Source organism: Panthera tigris, chromosome B2 (genome assembly GCF_018350195.1).
Source record: "Panthera tigris isolate Pti1 chromosome B2, P.tigris_Pti1_mat1.1, whole genome shotgun sequence".
Classification (NCBI taxonomy): Eukaryota; Metazoa; Chordata; class Mammalia; order Carnivora; family Felidae; genus Panthera; species Panthera tigris.
In genome coordinates, this window is record NC_056664.1 from 47,500,766 (window position 1) to 47,514,139 (window position 13,374).

Below are 13,374 nucleotides of genomic sequence, written 5' to 3' on the forward strand. Positions count from 1 at the left end.
CTCCCTTTCTTCTGATTCCTTTCTTCTGAGATCTCTTTTTCTAGTTCTTAGCCTTGACAAGGTAACCCCCTAAGCTTAATAGTTACTTGAAACCATAAAGTGCTTAATTAGCCAGTCAGCCGCAAGTGGATTATTCTCCCATCTCTATTAATCTAAGTGTAAATGTCCTATTGGGGAGCTCACCAAAAATGGTCATTACAGTTAAAATATCTCATCTGAAGGTTTACTTCTGTTTCAGATGTCTATTCATGGGTTATTTAAGTTTTTCCATATAGTTTCTTCAGCATGAATGCCCTTCTAACCCTTATTCCATTGGCTAATTCCAATTATTTCCTTCTTCACAGCACAGGTATCATGTTTTTTATCAGTGATCACCATTTCTTCTAGAAATTACATTCATGTTCTTATCTAAGTGGGACTAGTTTAATCCTACTATTTCATAGATGTTCAGCCAACATATTCTAATTGACTTCTAAGAGTTGCACTTTTGGGACTCCTGGATGGCTCAGTCAGTACAACATGAGACTCTGGAACTTTGGGTTGTAGGTTCAAGCCCCATTGTGGGTGTAGAGATTACTTTAAAATAAACTCTAAAAATTTTTAAAATAAAAACAATAATAACAAAATGAGAGTTCCACTTTTGCTCTTTACTTGCAAGACTTGAATTTTGAAAAAATACATTATAAGTTGTCAAAATAAATACTGTTCAATTGCTCAGCATTATCTACCACATAAATGTTTCTAAGTGTCATTTGAAAAAATAGCTAGGAGCTTCTGATGACGAACTTTCCTGTGGGAATCATGTATTCTGTTAATATGGCAAATCAGAGAATATTTCAACTCTCTTTCGGTGGTTAATTAATATGTACATTCTTCAACCCCCTCATCCCTTACTCAAGAATACTGGGGAATTCACATGTTTTGCCTTAATTGTATTATTTTGCTGCTATTTGTAAGCATTTTGAATAAAACATGTTTCAAATTAACTTCTAAACTTTATCAAACTGGAATTTTTGGTTGGGAACTCTAAGGAACCAATACTTTGGTAAGAGAGTTTGGGGAAGAATACCATGGATGCTCAGAGTGGTGGTGAAGACAGACTGGGGAAGCATGAGCTACAGGGAAAAGGTCACTCCTCCCTCTTTTAACTCATCTCCTCACATAGAAATATCCTAAGAATTAAAGTACTGTGAAGAAGTTGCTCAAAGTTCCGGACTCTTAGGGAAAAACTAATTATATCAAGTGTCCTTCTTTCCCACTTTGTTTCACTTCTTACTCCCATTTTATTCTGTCTCACATTTGGGTTTAACAAATTATAAATAAAATAAAACTCCAAACAGGTAGTGGTTTTTCTTTTCTCTTAAACCTCCATATACTAGTCAATTCTCCTACTTCAGCACTGTCCCAGTCATAAGAATATGTGAACACCTCTGTCTAGAGACCCAGGTCAAGTAGATCTAAACTGTTTTATGAATTAATTTAGCAGAGAGACTCTAGTGAGATTTGCCTTTCAGAATTAGACTTTTTTCCATATTTTGATTCACCTATGGGGCAATACGACTTCCTATAGCTGATTCCATATCAAATAGAAAATTTTTTCTGCAATACCTTCCATGTAATTAATTCTGCCTGTCTTCTGTATTATGCCTTGAAAGGAGAACTAAACTGCAGACATTTGATGTTTATGTATGAATGACTTCTACTCCTGAATGGCTCAAGCATGTATATTCCATTTTGTCTTCCTTTGTTAATTATAGAAATTCATGAACAGAGTAGTAGTCTTTAGTGGAAGTTTCAAGAAAGCTTTAAGAAAGATACTGAATTCTGGGTGCATAAGTCTGTCTATATATCTATATCTCTATCTCTATCTATCTATCTATCTATCTAATCACTCTTAGCTCTGCATCATCTTAATTTCTTAAATTCACCTCAGCTAATATACAGCCTGAGTTTTGGTTTTACAGTAATCAATTCTAATTTATTATTTGCCCCAGTGATTATTAAATTGTCCATAGTCTTCTCTTGCATACCTTCCACAAGTCCAAGCCACAATAATGGTACTCTTTGCTTTTGGCTAAAATAAGAAAAGAAATAAAGAAAGGATTAAAATCCAGCTATGACTGGAGCACCTGGGTGGCTCAGTAGGTTAAGCCCCCAACTCTTGATATTGGTTCAGGTCATGATCTCATGGTTGCTGAGATGAGAGCATGGAGTCTTCTTGGGATTCTTTCTCTCTGCCCCTCCCCCACTAGCACACACATTTTATCTCTCCCTCTCAAAATAAATAAATAAACTTAAAAAAAAATCCAGCTATGGCAAGCATACTTCCAAAATAAAATAGGCCAAGAACCACCAGAAAGCAACATGCCAATGGAAAAAAACGCTATACTACTATCTTGGAAATTTTTATTTCTTGCTGTATGTATTCTACTATATGCCAAACATTGATCAGGCTTTGTGAAACTATAGTGGTCAGAACCTAGATCCTGCCATTATGGAACTTGCTCAATCAAATCCTTTGACAACCTTGTTTCAGAGCTGTCATGAAAATTATTGTCACCTCCTTTGTTCTCCCATGTTATTTACTCTGAACAATTCATATATAATTTATAGCAATGCAATCTGAGAGAGAATTCCTCTAAATGATATCCTAACCCTAATTCAGATGAGGGCCAGAACACGGAAAAATTCTTCACAAACTAAGTCTTCCAGAAATTTAGATTTTTCTCACTCCCTTTTATTTTATTCTTTCAAGCTATCATCTTTACCCCATCCTCAGAGTTAGCAAAAATATCCTGACAATGCTTTCAATACATGTGTATTCTTAGACTACCCAAGAGATATATCAGGGTCATAAAAATGGCTAGTAGAAAGGTATCTTGCCATCCAAAATATGAAGGGGTAGGAGTAAAATAGTGCTTCATTCCTAGTCATATTAGCACTGAATGTACTGAGATAAACAATCATAAAAATAATAACCAAGAAATTGTTCTTCTAGAAAAAATATTATGGTTAGAAAACAAAACATGACTTCATCATAAACTTATCATTTGACTTAGGAAAGAGATTCAAAATTACACATTGCACAGGACATTCCTTACTATATAACTAGAGAAGTGAAGAGACAGAAAGGTAAGCATAAAATACATGTTTAATACAGGAGTACTGATGCATAGGGGCACTTGTACCCCAGTGTTTATAGCAGCACTCTCAACAATAGCCAAATTATGGAAAGAGCCTAAATGTTCATCAAACTGATGAATGGATAAAGAAATTGTGATGGGCGGTGGGAGGGAGGGGAGGGTGGGTGATGGGTATTGAGGAGGGCACATTTTGGGATGAGCACTGGGTGTTGTATGGAAACCAATTTGACAATAAACTTCATATATTGTAAAAAAAAGAAATTGTGGTTTATATACACAATGGAGTACTACGTGGCAATGAGAAAGAATGAAATATGGCCCTTTGTAGCAACGTGGATGGAACTGGAGAGTGTTACGCTAAGTGAAATAAGCCATACAGAGAAAGACAAATACCATATGTTTTCACTTTTATGTGGATCCTGAGAAACTTAACAGAACCCCATGGGGGAGGGGAAGGAAAAAAAAAGAGGTTAGAGTGGGAGAGAGCCAAAGCATAAGAGACTCTTAAAAACTGAGAACTGAGGGTTGATGGCAGGGTGGGAGGGCGGGGAGGGTGGGTGATGGGTATTGAGGAGGGCACCTTTTGGGATGAACACTGGGTGTTGTATGGAAACCAATTTGACAATAAATTTCATATATTGAAAAAATAAAATAAAATACATGCTTAATATATTTACCTTTGATCCAACTGAACAAAAACGAACTACTAATATATTACAATGCACAAGACATCTTAATAATTTCAGTCTTTGTGTATTTTTGCTATATTACACATGAGGAAACATTTTAGAAGAAGTATATATCTCTTAATTTTACTTTTTATACTTCAATCTATATTTTGTGGTCAAGAATTTTCTTGTCAACAGAATGGCAACAGTTTTCTAAAAGTTCAGTGTGAGTCCACTGTGAAGGAAATTCTTTTATTTGAAAGTATAGGAAAAGGTGCTTGTAAAAATAATAACACTTTGTCTTCATCTTTCATTAATATCTCTTTGTCCTTTGCTTAAAAATAAAAAGTGTAGGGGTGCCTGGGTGGCTCAGTCAGTAAAGGTCTGACTTCAGTCAGATCAGGTCATGATCTCCCGGTTCGTGGGTTTGAGCCCCGTGTCAAGCTCTGTACTCGGAGCCTGGAACCTCCTTTGGATTCTGTTTGTCTCTCTCTCTCTGCCCCTCACTCACTCACACTCTCTTGTCTCTCAAAACAAATAAATGTAAAAAATAATAAATAAATAAATAGCCTACAGTACCCATTTCTTTGAGAGTATGTTGAATGAATAAATAAATGCATGAATGATTTGTTTACAAATAGACAAATGTCTAGTGAAGAAATAGTGAGCTAATATACAGAAAATGTTTAAAAGAGTATTCAATACATGTTAGTTAATTTATCATTATTATAGATATGATGGTCAATAATATCTTTTTTGGATATTTTTATAGCTAGAAAGAAACTTAACGACTAAACATTGAGTACTGAGATTTCTAAAAAAAAATAAAGAGAAAATTATTCTCTTGTTTACACAGTCAGAAGTAAGTTAGTAATAAATTATCAGCAAAAACCGAATGGTGTTTGAATAGAATGCAGGATATATAATTCACCTACCAGTCAAAGTAGGAATAGTTAACTTTTGATTTACTTTATTCTAAAGTTTTATGATTTCAATAGGCTTTTGTGTATGTGTGTGTATGTGTATTTGTCCCAGACAAAGCAGTAAAGAAAAGGTCAGATGAAGATCTAGTTTCAGTTCTAACATAGTAAATTATGTGGTTTTAAGGACATCACTTTACTTAACTTGTCTTTTCTATTTCATGTACAAGATGAAGAGCCTGACATAGAAGATTTATAAGATTCCATCCAGCCTCAAACACGTTTTTCTACATACACACTATTAATTCTTGCCTACATATTAAATACACTTCTTTCTATATTCAGACTATTAATCTTAATCTACATATGAAATATATTTTGCTATATTCAGAATATTAATCCTTTCCTACATATTAAATACATTTTTCTATATCCAGACCATTAATTCTTAAATACAGATTGTATATACATTGATTGTATATAGACTTATATATCATTGAGTGACTGAAACTGTGTCACCCCATTTTCTAATTTGATATTATAGTAATGAATTTATGCAGCCCTTGTCATTGCAAAGACATTTACTTATAAATACTGTCCTTAAGGAATAACATATCTAATTTTAGCACATTTTGAGACATAGGATTTGATATTTCCTTAGGAAAGAAAACTCAAACTAAAAATATACTTTGGGATAATATATTTGCATTCAAAAACAATCTCATGTTTTGAAAACAGTAATGACAAGTAAAATTTACAGACTCTTAGTAGAAATGCTCTGTCTCCAATTCCCAAATAGTAGAGTTGGCTCAAGTATCCTACAAATCTGAAATGGTTTATTGGCAATAATGTGAAGGAGTAGAAGGAGATTAATACTAAGTCAAAAATATGGTTAATGCAGAATGTTAAAAGAATATAACCAAATGCTTTCTCAGTCAAGGTACAGAGATCTTCATTAGTGAATTCTGAATAAATGTTGCCTGATGATAATGATTATACTAACCAATTCTATAATATTAGTGCTTATATTACATTTTATATATAAAATTCATGATCCCTACTCCATTTCAGTATTGTAAATGAGTCCACTAAAAAATTCCATACTTCCTGGTGTAATTATTGAGAAATAAAGAAAAAAAGGAGTTTTACAAATTTTACAGTTACAAAGAATGTACATTTAAATTCTTAAGACCTCAAATTTTAAAATTATACTACAACAATTTAATTGGTCCTTGAATATGTACTTTATAATCTTAATATCAGAATGTTGAATCTTAATGTTCAGAGACATCTGAATCATAATTTAGAGTTTGAAGCATTGTAAAAAAACACTTAATATTATAGATGAAGACTCTAAAAACCAAAGAGGTTAGGTGATGTATTGTAACATATATTCTTTATAACTTATTAAAAGTAGAGACTAACCAATGATTTTGTAAGTCTATCTAGCCAACTTTGGATTGTTTTTATAACCATTCCTAAAATAGATCTTATGACAAATACTAGGCATTTCATTTTTTAAACCAAATTCTATGACTCTAACTTTTTCTAATCAAAATAACTTCTAAGCTACTCTGTAAAATTTCTACAGGCTATTATATAAAGATTTATCTCCAGTCCTCAGATACTGGTACTGAAAGCAGAGATCAATTACTTCTTTCACAACACTTCAAGAGTGCCTGGAATGTGGGAATCAGCCATAAGTGTCTCAATAATCTTTACTTATGTTTGCTATTCAGAAGCAAGACAATTATTACACTGGTGGCATAGTGGTGAGCATAAGCTACCTTCCAGAAGCAACACAATTATTAATCACAGTGTCATAGAACTGTAATACAGGGTAATTCAGTAAATAACTTCAGGATGTCTAAATATTCTAGACAGATTCACTGATAACCACTGAGGTGAAGATGTTTACTCAGGGATTGATTCCCTCCTCAATCAATTTTTTCCCATATAATATAGGAATAAACATTTCAATAACTTGAATTTAGTACTTGAAATTTGATCATGACACATTTTCTTGCTGAGAAATAAACAATGTAGAATTTTCACATCAATTCCCATGAAGATGACTGTTTCTAAGTAAAATTTGTGTATCTTGGTCTGCTTAAAGCCTACAGTAAACAACATAGAGAATTTAATTTTGCTATGAATAAGAATTATTGTTAATGTGAGTCACCAAACCCATGAGCAAATCAATTACAACATCCTTTTGGTATCAGAACTCCTAAACTATGGATAAGATGAATAGAGAAGATCATTTCATTGATTTTTTCTCCTATTCCTTTCCAAAGAGATATCAAATATGATTATTCCTTTACTCAAGGGCTGCAGCCAATTAGAATATCTGTTTTTGAACCTACATTTACCAAGTTGGAAAGGGGAAAAATGGCAAAAAAAATTTTAATGCTGATTCACTAGGTTTTATAAACTACTCTTAAATCCATGAAGAACATGGAAATTGTTTTGTAATCTTATTGTGCTTATGAGCCTAGCCCTGGAAATATATTTGAGCTTATGATTTTTAACTCTGCAATACTTAGACTTTGTGCCCATCAAGATGGCAAGCACAATCTCTAATTTAGGTTGTGTCACATAAATGGTGATTATTGCCAAAACCTTCATAATCATTACCATTTCTTGAAAGTTTATGAGTCAGAGTTGTGCTTTAGAGATGTTATCTCCTCCAGTATACACAAAAACCTTATAAGATAGATATTATTTTCTACATTTTACAGATTAAGAGAAGGTAAATAACTTGCCCAAAATCAAATAGAAAGCCAAAGATCTAGAATTCTTACCTTGGTATGTTTTATCCAAAATATGTAACCATAACCACCAGACTTTGGTCAATCATCATTTCTTTTCATCTCTTTCCTCATCTGTAAGATACAAAATTGAAACTTTTGGGCAATTGTCAAACTTTGCAAATTATAGATTTTTTTTAAATGAAATCATGTATATGATCTTGATTTTACAACAATCTTGGCTCCCATAGAAAACCCATTTCAAAAACTTTGAGAATACAGGCCTTTTGGGGCCCATCCAAATCTTTTTCACAAATCTACTCTATTTCCTTTTTAAAATCTGTTTTTACCAAAGAAATTTATGAATTTAGCATAATTGCAAAATGTTCATAGTGAACATTTCATAAATGAGCATTACTGGGCTGCTGAGAAGAAACTATCTTTCAAGCGTCCTTTCTAATCCAGTAATTCACCAGACACTTCTCTGAGGACATTAGTTAGATTACCCAAGAGACAAAAAGGAATATATCAGATTTACCTTTGGCCTACCAAACTGAGAGACCAATTCCATCTTCACAGATTCTTGATCAATATGGCTAAATTTTAGACAGGTTTCTTCCTGACATTTTCTCCTAACCCCTGTTTTCCTAAATCACTTGCTTTGGAAAATTTGCAATTAGAAAGTCTTTCTCTGCTTCTTTGATATGTAAATCATCTCCCAGTCTGTTTTTAGATTTATAACCCAAGAATGTCTTTTTCACTTATCTTCTTAAGGAATAGATGGTAGCCAAGTTTTGGTAGCCTCTTATGTCAATGGTAGAAAAAAGTGGAAAAAATAAATATGATCCAGATTCTGAGATTTTGATGCAGATGAGAATGTTCTCAAGGAAGAAGATTATAAAGAGTATGATGTGTATATTAAGCATTTGCAAGAAAAAAATTTCAAATAAGAAGATAGTTATGACTTTTATATAATGTTACAGAATCTGCACATGGAGCAGAAAGAACTCTGCTTGGATAAAGGCTAGAACAGATATTGCATTATTTGAAGAAAAGAAAAGGAAGTTTTGCAACAGTGAGGTAAGTGACAGGAAAAGTAATCAAATGAGAAATAAGTTCAAGGTGAAGGAAACATTGGCCAGAATTGATGTAGCAGAACAAGGTATAATTTAGGTGATCTTGGAAGTGAAAATGCTTTCCTGTGATCTCTGAACTGGAAATATGCTCATGCTGAGTATAAGGTGAAATCTTTAAGACTAAAGACCTGAGAACACTCTGTAACATCAAGTACAGATAACAAAATCAATTAAAGATGGAAAGTTCTTACTGAACAGCCTATAACATTTCAACCCAACCACATGGCCATTTCTGAGTAAATTGTCCATTAAAACTGCTTTCGCTTTGATCCAAATCTATGCTCCAGTGATATTCTAAGCAGTGGTAGTCACTAGATTAGTGATAGAATTTATCACATTGTAGAAATAATGAAAGTTATCATTGTGTGAGACAAAAAAGTGAAGAAATCAAAGCAATCGTGAAACAAAGGCAAAAGGGAACCTAAAATTTGAGAACTGAACTGAAATTTTTGGTCATTAAACATTTCCTGACTTAAGGATTCCATTATATTTATGCTAGGAGTGAAAAGTATTTGACTGCAAATAAGATATGGAGCAGGGCTAAAATTTTTCCTGTAAGTAGCTAATGTTTATCTGAATCCCCCGTTCCTTCAGCCATTGCTGCAACTCCTCTCCTCTCATGGCCACAAAGCAAAGCACTAATTTACACTATACACCAGTGTAAAGTTCCCAGAACATTCAAGGTGAAGTAGAAAAAGTCATAGCATGATCACTTTCTTTTCTCTTTTTCTTAACTATGTTCAAGGTTAGGAAGTGGCCACTCCATACTTGTAAGAAAGATGTTTATCAAACAATGCCTCTTCTTTGCTTACTTAATAGACTGCTTTCAGGAGGATGATGGAAGTCTTGGTGAAAATTCTATTTTCCTTTTAGTTACACCACAATTTTATGTTCAGAATCCTACTGGAAAGTTCTGAACCTCAGAACCCAAAAATGTTTAAGAAAATACATAATAATCCTTTATACATCTCAATGTTCTCCTTGAAAGTGGAGGAATTAGCTAGGGAGAAGTCTAATGTCTCTTCCATGTTCAAAAACTTCTTAAAATAAAAAGGACAAGCATTTATCAAGCATCACTATGCTGAATATTATACTAGACACTTTTCACTTGGTACGTTTCTCATAACAACCTTGCAGGATGGTTTTTGCTATGTACGTTTTAAAGAGTGGGAATCTGATTTCTCAAAAAGTTAAAAACAGAACTATCCTATGATCCAGCAATTGTACTACTTGACATTTACCCAAAGAATACAAAAATACTAATTCAAGGAGATACATGCACCCCTCTGTTTATTGTAGCATCATTTAAAAAAAATAGCCAACATATGGAAGCAGCCCAAGTGTCCATCAATTGATGAATGGATGAAGAACAGATGTCATCAACTGATGAATGGATAAAGAATGGATAAAGAGCAATGGAATATTATTCAGCTATAAAAAAGAATGAAATCTTGCCATTGGCAATGACATGGATGGCATGGAGGGACTATAATGCTAAGCAAAATAAGTCAGTCAGAGAAAGGCAAATACCATATGATTTTACTCATGTGTGGAATTTATGAAACAAACAAATGAGTGAAAGGAAGAAGAGATAAAGAAATGAAGAGACAAACTCTTAACTACAGAGAGCAAACTGATAGTTACCCAGGGGTGGGGTGTAAGATAGGTGATGGGGATTAAGGAGTGCCCTTGTAATGAGCACTGGGTGATGTATGGAATTGTTGAACCACTATATTGTATACCTAAAAGTAATATAACAATGTATATTAACTAAATGGAATTAAAACAAAAATGTAAAAAAATAAGAGTGGGTACCTTAGAGTGAGAGAAGGTATATTATTTAGAAAATGTGAAATGCAAAAGCAAAACAACCCAAAAATATAATGCCTTAAACACGACAGAAGTTTATTTCTTGCCCATGTAATGTCAAAATGGGTAGCATTGGTCTGTAGGAGTCTCTCTTTCAAGCACTCATTCAGGGATTCAGGTCCTCTTCCATTTCAGGATTCTGGTCTCTTTAATATGTGGGTTTTAAGGTGACTGAGGAAAGAAGAAGAGAAAGTGAATCTAGGTGCCTGGGTGGTTCAGTCAGTTAAGCATCCAACTGTTGAGTTTGGCTCAGGTCATGATCTCATGCTTCATGGGATCAAGCCCTGCATAGGGCTCTACTCTGACAGGGTAAAGCCTGCTTGGGATTCACTCTCTCCCTCTCTCTCTGCCCTTCTCTTGTTCTTTCTGTCTCAAAATAAATAAACATTTTTTAAAAAAGAGAAAAAGTGAACCTCTTATTGGAGTATTTTATGGACCGGTTCTAACAATGGTACATATTACTTCCTTTTACCAGACCTGAGTCAAGTACCCACTAAACTCTAAGATAGGCTGGAAAATGGAGTGAAGTTATGGTCTCAGAAGGAAGAGAAAATGAGTTTTTGGGTTTTTTAAATTTTTTTTTAATGTTTATCCATTCTTGGGGGAGAGAGAGAGAGACAAAGTGTGAGCAGGGGAGGGACAGAGACAGAGAGGGAGACACAGAATCTGAAGCAGAATCTGCACTGTCAGCACAGAGCCCGATGCAGGGCTCTAACTCACAAACAGAGAGATCATGACCTGAGCCAAAGTCAGATGCTCAACCCACTGAGCCACACAGGCACCCTGAAAAAGTGAGTTTTAAAATAGCTAGCCAGTCTGAAGCACAAATTGATTTTCCTAGTCACCAAATAATCATGTAAATCTTTGTCCCACATGCAGAACATATTCCCTTCCCTTCCAAAAGGAGACAGCTGAAAATCTCATTCCAACAAAGCCTCCATCTAAAGCAGGATTTTCTAGTCCTGTGCAGCCTTTTCTCTAAACTTCTGGATATGGTATATGAAAATAGAAGTTAACTTTCAGGAGACAGGTATAAGAATAATTAAAATAATATCATTTATAGTAGCGTATCATTGGAGGAGAATGAAGAAATTGTGGAGTATTAAAAATGATTTATTAATAATTAAAATAAATTAATTCAGCTACATCCAAAAATATAGTAAATTATAGAAACCTATTATACATGACTTGTATACAATTCTAACACATTTGTATAATAATATGTATAAATTATATTAACAGTCAGTGTAAGAACTCTCTAGAACAAACACCCTGCTTAATTGAGTATATTCTTTGAAATGTATATTTGGGTATAAAGTGATTCCTTTTTAAAAAAATTTTTTAACATTTATTCATTTTTGAGAGACAGAGAGAGACACAGTACAAGTGGGGGTGGGGCACAGAGCGAGGGAGACACAGAATCTGAAGCAGGCTCCAGGCTCGGGGCTGTCATCACAGCCCGATGCAGGGCTCAAACTCAGGAACAGTGAGATCATGACCTGAGCCAAAGTCAGACGTTTAACTGACTGAGCCACCCAGATGTCCCTAGAAAGTGATTCGTTAAGAGCTGAGGTATAAAGAGCCAGAATACTGGGTAGCAGGCTGTGCATGCCACAGTGTGAATCTTCCCTATGACTCCAAATCTTTACTAAATTTGCAATACCTAAACAATATTTAAATGCAAGTGGATTTTGGAGTATCTAGAGAAGGGAGTTCATTTTAAAGCTCTGTTAAATGCAGACATGCAGAAGAGGGAGTACCAAGGCAAGGAGAAGCATGAGATGCCAATCGTAGAAACCTCACATATCATGAGAAGGGTTCTCACTCTCACCAGACCATGGAAGTAGGGTTCATACTGAATTTAACCAGATCATTGTGGGACAAGTGGATTCTAGTGAGCTTGTAGGTTGTATTGATTGTTTGGCACTTACACTCACAGTACGTCGTAAGCAGTGGAATAACTGCACATAAGAACACGCAAGGGTGATATTCACCTTGTATGTATGGCATGAACAGCAAAGGCAATGATTAGTCAGAAATAATGTCAGCCATGATGTTGGAGCAGAGTTCTGAAGTTCCCCTGATATTCTCGGCATTACTCCTTTATTACGAAGTCCTGGGAAAGTCTAGATGTCCCAGGATAGTAGCCTGGGTAACAGTGAAGAACTAGAACAGTGCCCATTTACCAATGGGTATAAAAGAATTTCGGTAGGTAACAAGTACTATGATCATATCTGTATGTGCCGGTGAAATTACAGCACTAGGCACTTAGATCCTGCAAGAAGTTATAGGTGACAGCCTGACAATAAAGAAGGAAAGGAAGTACCTTTTATTCTTTTCCTTCAACAGGAAGTCCTAGTCTCCTTCTTTGCAGTCATTTGTCATTACAACACCTGGGAATGGGTACACTCATCTTTCACCTAAGGAAGAAGGAGAATATAATATACAGAAATATCTCATCCAGGGAAGAAAAAAAGAGACAAGCAAATTCTAGTTTCAGAAAAATGTGGAAGGAAGTTGAACAAAAGAAGAGCACTTAAGAGAGAGCTGCTTGTAGCACAAACTTCCTTTCAGAGCTTCCAACATGGGCAGAGAGAACATGGGCAAGATGGGTCAATGGGATGGTTTTATCCCCACTTCAATGTTTAAGGAAGATATTCCACTAAGGCTATTTTTGTACCAACTTGGGGGCAACCATTAACAGAGCAAAAGAAAACAAAACAAAAAACTGTCCAAACTTGCTACTTAGGCCAAGAAGAAACTGATACAGCTTTCTCCAAGCATCTCAGCTGCCATGCCAATCTCAGCTGGAATGAGACTGGATTTTCCATATGCACTTGGGAACGTGGAGAAGAACCCACAAATGTGAGCCAAGATATGACTGTGAT

The 13,374-nt window shown here is 34.7% G+C and overlaps 1 long non-coding RNA gene across 1 annotated transcript; it reads right to left on the reverse strand.

Annotated features, from left to right (window-relative positions):
* Positions 1 to 2,030: 2,030 nt before the first annotated feature.
* On the reverse strand, positions 2,031 to 12,900 carry LOC122238389. The gene is made up of 3 exons (XR_006217301.1): positions 12,813 to 12,900; positions 7,536 to 7,616; positions 2,031 to 2,074 (listed from the first exon to the last, which is right to left on the reverse strand). It is a non-coding gene; the product is annotated as an uncharacterized LOC122238389 (long non-coding RNA).
* Between the last annotated feature and the right edge of the window lie 474 nt (positions 12,901 to 13,374).